This window comes from Panthera leo, chromosome B1 (genome assembly GCF_018350215.1).
Source record: "Panthera leo isolate Ple1 chromosome B1, P.leo_Ple1_pat1.1, whole genome shotgun sequence".
Classification (NCBI taxonomy): Eukaryota; Metazoa; Chordata; class Mammalia; order Carnivora; family Felidae; genus Panthera; species Panthera leo.
This window is the reverse complement of record NC_056682.1, coordinates 159,299,734-159,306,105: the sequence shown is the minus strand read 5'-3', so window position 1 is coordinate 159,306,105 and position 6,372 is coordinate 159,299,734. Positions and strand designations below refer to the sequence as shown.

The 6,372-nt window shown below is 45.4% G+C and overlaps 1 protein-coding gene across 1 annotated transcript in view; it reads left to right on the top strand.

Annotated features, from left to right (window-relative positions):
• The first annotated feature begins 1,114 nt into the window (after positions 1-1,114).
• The window catches only part of REST (RE1 silencing transcription factor), a 104,330-nt gene continuing 99,072 nt past the window's right edge, over positions 1,115-6,372 (top strand). The window contains exon 1 of the mRNA XM_042936282.1: positions 1,115-1,188. The gene's annotated coding sequence lies outside the window, so the exon portion shown is untranslated. The remainder of the gene's footprint in view (positions 1,189-6,372) is intronic.

The following is a 6,372-nucleotide window of genomic DNA, read 5'->3' as shown; positions in this document are numbered from 1 at the left end:
CATGTTTCCAGAACAAATTATGTTCGTAAACCATGGTTTTACTGTAATGAGATAAATCTCCAAAAAGAAAAGTATAGTCACCATTTATCATGTGCTGCATACATTTATATTCATTATCTCTAATCTTTACTGAGACTCTGTTAGATAGTGAATATTATTCTCTGCTAACATGAGGAAAGGAAATGCAGAGAGGGAAATTTGCACACGATCACAAAGCTAAGAAGTGCTGAAGTTAGATCACACTCAGATTATTTCACTTTAAACCCTAAATTCTTATATTCATGCTAAACGCTACAGCTGCATTGACTAATACTGTAGGCATCAGCCGTGTGACTTAAAATGTGGTAGAGTGGAGGCACCTGGGTGGCTCAGTTGGTTAAACATCCTACTTTGGCTCAGGTCATCAGCTCACAGTTGGTTCGTGAGTTTGAGCCCTTCTTCCAACTCTGCTGACAGCTCAGAGCCTGGAGACTGCTTCGGATTCCTTGTCTCCCTCTCTCTCTGCCCCTCCCTTGCTTGCACTCTGTTCCTCACTCTCTCAAAAAAAATAAACATTTTTAAAAAATTGTGGTGGGGTGAATTGAGGTGTGCTGTAAGTATAAAATATACTCTGAATTTCAAAAACTTACTACAAAAGAAGGAACATAAAATATTTCCATAATTTTTATACGTGTTACATGTTGAAGTTACAACATTGTGGATATATTGAGTTAAATGAACTACATGATCACAATTAATTTCACTTGTATCTCTTCAGCTTTTTAAGTGTAGTTATTAGACATTTTAATTACACATGGGGCCCACTTTGTATTTCTATTGGACAACACTGCTATAGACCAGAATTTCTTCAACTTTAAGGTGCAGATGAGTCACTCAGTAAAAGTGCGGATTCTGATGCAGGAAGCCCAAGGTAGGACCTGTGATTCTGCATTTCTCACAAGCTCTCAATCATGCCAATGTTGCTGGTCCAGGTGGAGCACATTTGGGAGCAATGGTCTAGATGAGCGAAAGGGTGGGGGGGGGGGCTGGAGATCAGCATTAGAATTCTTGGCAACTCCTGTGTTGATGAGGTCATGAGTAAAAATTACAAAAGGCTCTGAAGTGGAGGAGGGGAGAAGTGGCCTGAAAAGGTCCTTAGAGAACTGGAATAGCATGTCGTTGGGGAAGCCATGATGGAAGCATGTCCAGGTAAAACCATCAACAACAGCACACGCTAAAGACTAAACAGGGCCGGACTGGTTTCTCAATGAAGAGGCTACTGACGAATGTAGTGGGTACAGTTTCTGTGAGTAATGGATGCTCAAGGCAGATTTCATAATATTGGGGGATAGTGAGTGAATAGAAGTGGAGCTCTTTTTTCCTACAAAGGGAGCTAAGGAAGCCGGCAGGGGCAAGTGAGGGAGTGGGGTGAGGTGGGGGAGGGGTTATGGAGATACTTGTTTGGTTTGGTTTTGCAGGAGTGAGACCTGAGTTGATGATTTATGCAGAAAGGGTGGGGCATGAGGGAGAAGTCAGCCCAGAGACTACTGGTGGCTTCTCTCCTAAATATACGAATGTGTTTACTGAATGTCAGCTGTGTGTCAGCTTCTGGAATAAATGACACAGCCTCAAGGTTCACAGATCCCACAGTCTTGGCTACTAAGGGACCTGTATGTCTCTCCTGTGAAACTTTGAGAAGGCAGTAAACCAAGCATGGATTAGTGATGAGCAATCTTTTCTACAAGAGGCATGATGTCTATGTATATAAGGTCCTCAATTTTTTTGAAATTATATTTAAACATTTTTTATTCCTCAATCACTGAAGGGCTCCATTTTTCTGCAAAAGTTCCACAATGTCACTAGTAGCAACCACTTCAGTATGAGAGGACAACACCAGTCTTTAAAGAAATGTTGAGTGAAATGACACCATGTGGGGCTGGTGAAGGGATCAAGACACAGACACAGGGAAGAGATTTGGCATCAGGATTCACTCACAGATCAGGAACAACCAGAAATGCTAGCCCCTTGGAAAATTCTACATCTGGTGGCAACTGGAGTGGGGCGCTGCCCTTTTAGTGGCAGCGCGTGGGGGGATGTGGAGAAAAGTGGCAGCACGCAGGGCTGGAGTGAGGGGGAGCTGGGGAGCTGGTACAAGAGAGAAATGTCATCCTCTCCTATCTCCTCTCAGCCTGAAAACAGTTAAAAAAGAATACAAGTTTGGGCCCCACCCAGCCCATCTTCTGAATAAGCTCTTCAGTCCCTTAAATTGCTGTAGAGATTCCCAGAAGAGTTGAAGGTCAACCTTCCTTCAACTCTGTCCAGAGACCAGCCCACCTGGCTGTTTGTGTGACTATTGTTCCATGTGTCTAATTGATATGCAAATAGTCTAAAGCACAGCAATCAAAGAACCAGCCCCAGGGGAATAAACAAGCTTTACACACAAAGACAATACCACTCCCCTTCCAGCTTTAAGAGTGCCTACGGATCACAGAATCAGCCCACTGAAGATTCTGGGGCTTCTCTAGCAACTTGTCTTCTCTGGGGCTTGACTGCCTCCTAGCTCTGACTTCTTCCTCCTACCTTTTTCCTCTCCCTTCCCAGGGGGGCAGTCTGAGCCATCTGAAAGCAGCCTGGCCCAAATAAAGGAAGCATTCCAGTTCTTTCCTTCAGGGATGAGTGGTTTACCAGGCAGAGACGTGCGTTAAGAAGTGGCTCTTTGTAACATGTCTCTAGAGAAGGGCCTCCTAATGGTCCAGTACATCGAAGCCCAACAACTTGCCCCCTGTAATAGTTTTCTGACACCTAAATAATGAAGGCCCACGCACCTCAACAAGGTGATTTTAAAAACCTTTCTGTTTTCTTCAAACTTCCTTCCTGCAGCCATGACTAATAAGCTTCCTCCCCTCAGCCTCCTCCCCAACCTTCTAAGCTCAGCTTGGTCTCCCAAAACCCGCTCCAGCTTGCCAGCCTGGAGAAGCCCTGCCAAGCCTTGGCCCTTCCACGAAGCATGTCTGAAATTTCACATTCTCTGAAAGGCACACCTAGCTCTCATGAATGACTTCTTTCTCTTCACTCCTAGGGTTAGATGTGCGAAACCTCTTCACTTACACTCGTTCATTCAGGAAATGTTTATGAGGGCTTCTTGTGTGCCTGGAGGTTTTGTACAGCACACTAACAATTCCAAGACAAATGAAGTGGGCAGTCCCATTCCCCAAGGAGGAGACCAACCTTGGAAAACCAACCCAGACTTGGGGGTCCTGGTAAGGCTTTCCATAAGAGGAATGGGGAAGGGCATCCTAGGCAGGTGAGTAGGCCGACAAAGGCCTAGAGAAGAGTCCTGGCCTTGTTAAAAAACACCAGCGGGTCAGCTGAACTGGAGGGCAAGGTCAGGCAGAGCAAGGGAAGGGTGGGATGAGGCTGAGTGGGGAGCAGGAACCAAAGCCAGAAGGATCTTTTGAGCTATGCTAAGGAATTTGGTCTTGATCCCTCAGAGATGATGGGCCATTGAAGAAATAACACTGGGGGCACCTGGCTGGCTCAGGTGGTGGAGCACACAACTCTTGGTTTCGGGGTGATGGGTTCAAGCCCCATGTTGGGTGTGGAGATTACTTTTAAAAATTTTTAAAAAAGGAAAGAACTCTGGTGTGGTAAATGCATTGGTTGGGGTGAGGGGGCCCAAGAGTGAAGGAGCCTCACACAGGGTCTGGCTCACAAAGAAACTGGACAAGCATGTCTTTCATGAAAAGGCAGGTGAAGTTTCCCAGGTGAGTGATGACTGAGGCCTAAGCTAAACAAATTGTCTTCAGAGAATTTATTTTTTCATTTGTGTGTGTTTGGTCTCTCTCTTCCATTGGAATGGAAGCTGTGAGGTAACATTTTTGTCTTGTTTACTGCTGATTATAAGCCCAGGACTTCTAGTAGTGCCTAGACCCTAAGAGGCACTCAGTAAATATGTGAATGAAGGAATGGAAGCTGCTGGCATATGATGTGACAGATGACTGATGGGGGGCAGGGACAATGGGGGTAGAATTGCCTGTAATCCCTGCCCTAATGCCGTGACCCCAGAAATGAGGCACCCTTGAAGTTGGTGACTGTATTGGTTTCCTATTGCTGCTGTAACAAATGACCACAAATTTAATGGCTTAAAAAAGCACAAATTTTTTTTCTTACACTTTTTTTTTTTGGTTCAGCATCTCTGCAATATGGTGCTTCTTTTTTTTAAATGTTTATTTATTTTAACGTTTATTTATTTTTGAGACAGAGAGAGACAGAGCATGAACGGGGCAGGGGCAGAGAGAGAGGGAGACACAGAATTAGAAGCAGGCTCCAGGCTCTGAGCCGTCAGCCCAGAGCCGGACGCGGGGCTCGAACTCATGGACCGTGAGATCGTGACCTGAGCTGAAGTCGGACGCTTAACCAACTGAGCCACCCAGGCGCCCCTAATGTTTATTTTTGAGAGAGAGAGAGGGAGGAAGAGAGAGAAGACCTCGAGTGGGGGAGGGGCTGAGAGAGAGACAGACAGACAGACAGACAGAAGATCTGAAGCGAGCCCCCATGCCAGACTTGAACTCACCAACCATGAGACCATGACCTGAGCCAAAGTCGGATGCTTAACTGACTGAGCCATTATGGTGCCCCTTCTTACACTTCCTGAAGTCAGAAGTCTGAAATCAGTTTTCCTGAGCTAAAGGCAAGCTGCAGGCAGAGTGGCTCTTTTTGGTGCTGTATGACAGAATCCATTTTCTTGCCCTTTCTCATTTCTCGAGGCTGCCTTCATCCTTAACTCCTGACTCCTTCCTTGAATCACTCCAACCTCTTGCTTCCACCCTCAGGTCTCCTACTTGCTCTTTTATACTCAAATGCCCTCTGGCTCCCTGTCATAAGGGCACTTGTGATTACAGTTAGTGCCTGCCTGAATAATCTGGGATAATCTCTGTTTAATCACATCTGTAAAATCTTTTTTGCCATACAAGGTAACATTCACAGGTTCTGGACATTAGGATTTGGGTATCTTTGGGCACCAGCACTCAGCCGACCATAGTGACCAGCACATGAGGTAGTTGCTGAGCGCTTGCACGAGACTGCTTAGAGGTTGGGAGGACTGAACCACTTCACCTGAGAGGCAGGGAAACACAGTGGTTAGGAGCATAATCTGGGGCTAAACTGCCCAAATTCAAAGCTCTGCTATTCACTAGCTGTGTGACCTTGGGTAAGTTACTTAACTTCTCTGTGTTTTGGTTCCCTCATCTGTAAAATGGAGATAGTAACTACCCCATAAGGTTTCTGGGATAAGTTAATGCCAAAAAAAAAAAAAAAAAGCATGTGGTAGACTAGTGCCAGTCACACGGTAAGCTCTCAGGAAGTGTTAACTATTTGAGATAGCCCACAGGGAAAACGTGGAGCTGCCCTGATCCCACTACTCAATTCGAGGTTTCTTAGCAGCTCAACCCTGAAGAAGCAAACTACACTGGGAATCTGAACTCTCTCCCATGCAGGGGAGACCAAATGCCTTGGGAGTGGTAAAGCATGACTCCACATTGTTACTCAAAACTCTCCCATTGATTCTCTGTCTTCAGTGTCAGCAACTCTCAATTTTAGAGCATCTTTCTACAAGTTTCCTAAAAGCAAAGGGGTAAGGAGCTCCCATTTTCTTATATCCCCTTCCACTTGTTCAGTATGAGTTCCAATCCTGGCAAATTATTGTTCTGGGCCTTAATTTCCTCACGTATAAAATAATAATAAAAGTCAGGGGCGCCTGGGTGGCGCAGTCGGTTAAGCGTCCGACTTCAGCCAGGTCACGATCTCACGGTCCGTGAGTTCGAGCCCCGCGTCAGGCTCTGGGCTGATGGCTCGGAGCCTGGAGCCTGTTTCCGATTCTGTGTCTCCCTCTCTCTCTGCCCCTCCCCCGTTCATGCTCTGTCTCTCTCTGTCCCAAAAATAAATAAAAAACGTTGAAAAAAAATTAAAATATATATATAAAATAATAATAAAAGTCAACATTAAAATAGCACTTACTAGGGGCCCCTGGGTGGCTCAGTCAGTTAAGCGTCTGACCTCGGCTCAGGTCATGATCTCACAGTTTGTGAGTGTGAGTCTCACATCTGGCTCTGTGTTGACAGCTCAGAGCCTGGAGCCTGCTTAGGATTCTGTGTCTCCCTCTCTCTGCCCCTCCCCCGCTCACTCTCCGTCTCTCTCTCTCCTTCAAAACTAATTAAACATTAAAAAAAATTTTTTTTAATAAAATAAAATAAAATAGCACTTACTGTATGCCAGTATGCTGACCTTAGCACTTCATTTGGATTCATGTAATCTTCACAGCAAACCTACATTAAAGGGACTGTTGTTATCTCCATTTTAAAGATAAGGGAAATTGAGGGCCAGAGTCCTCTGAAG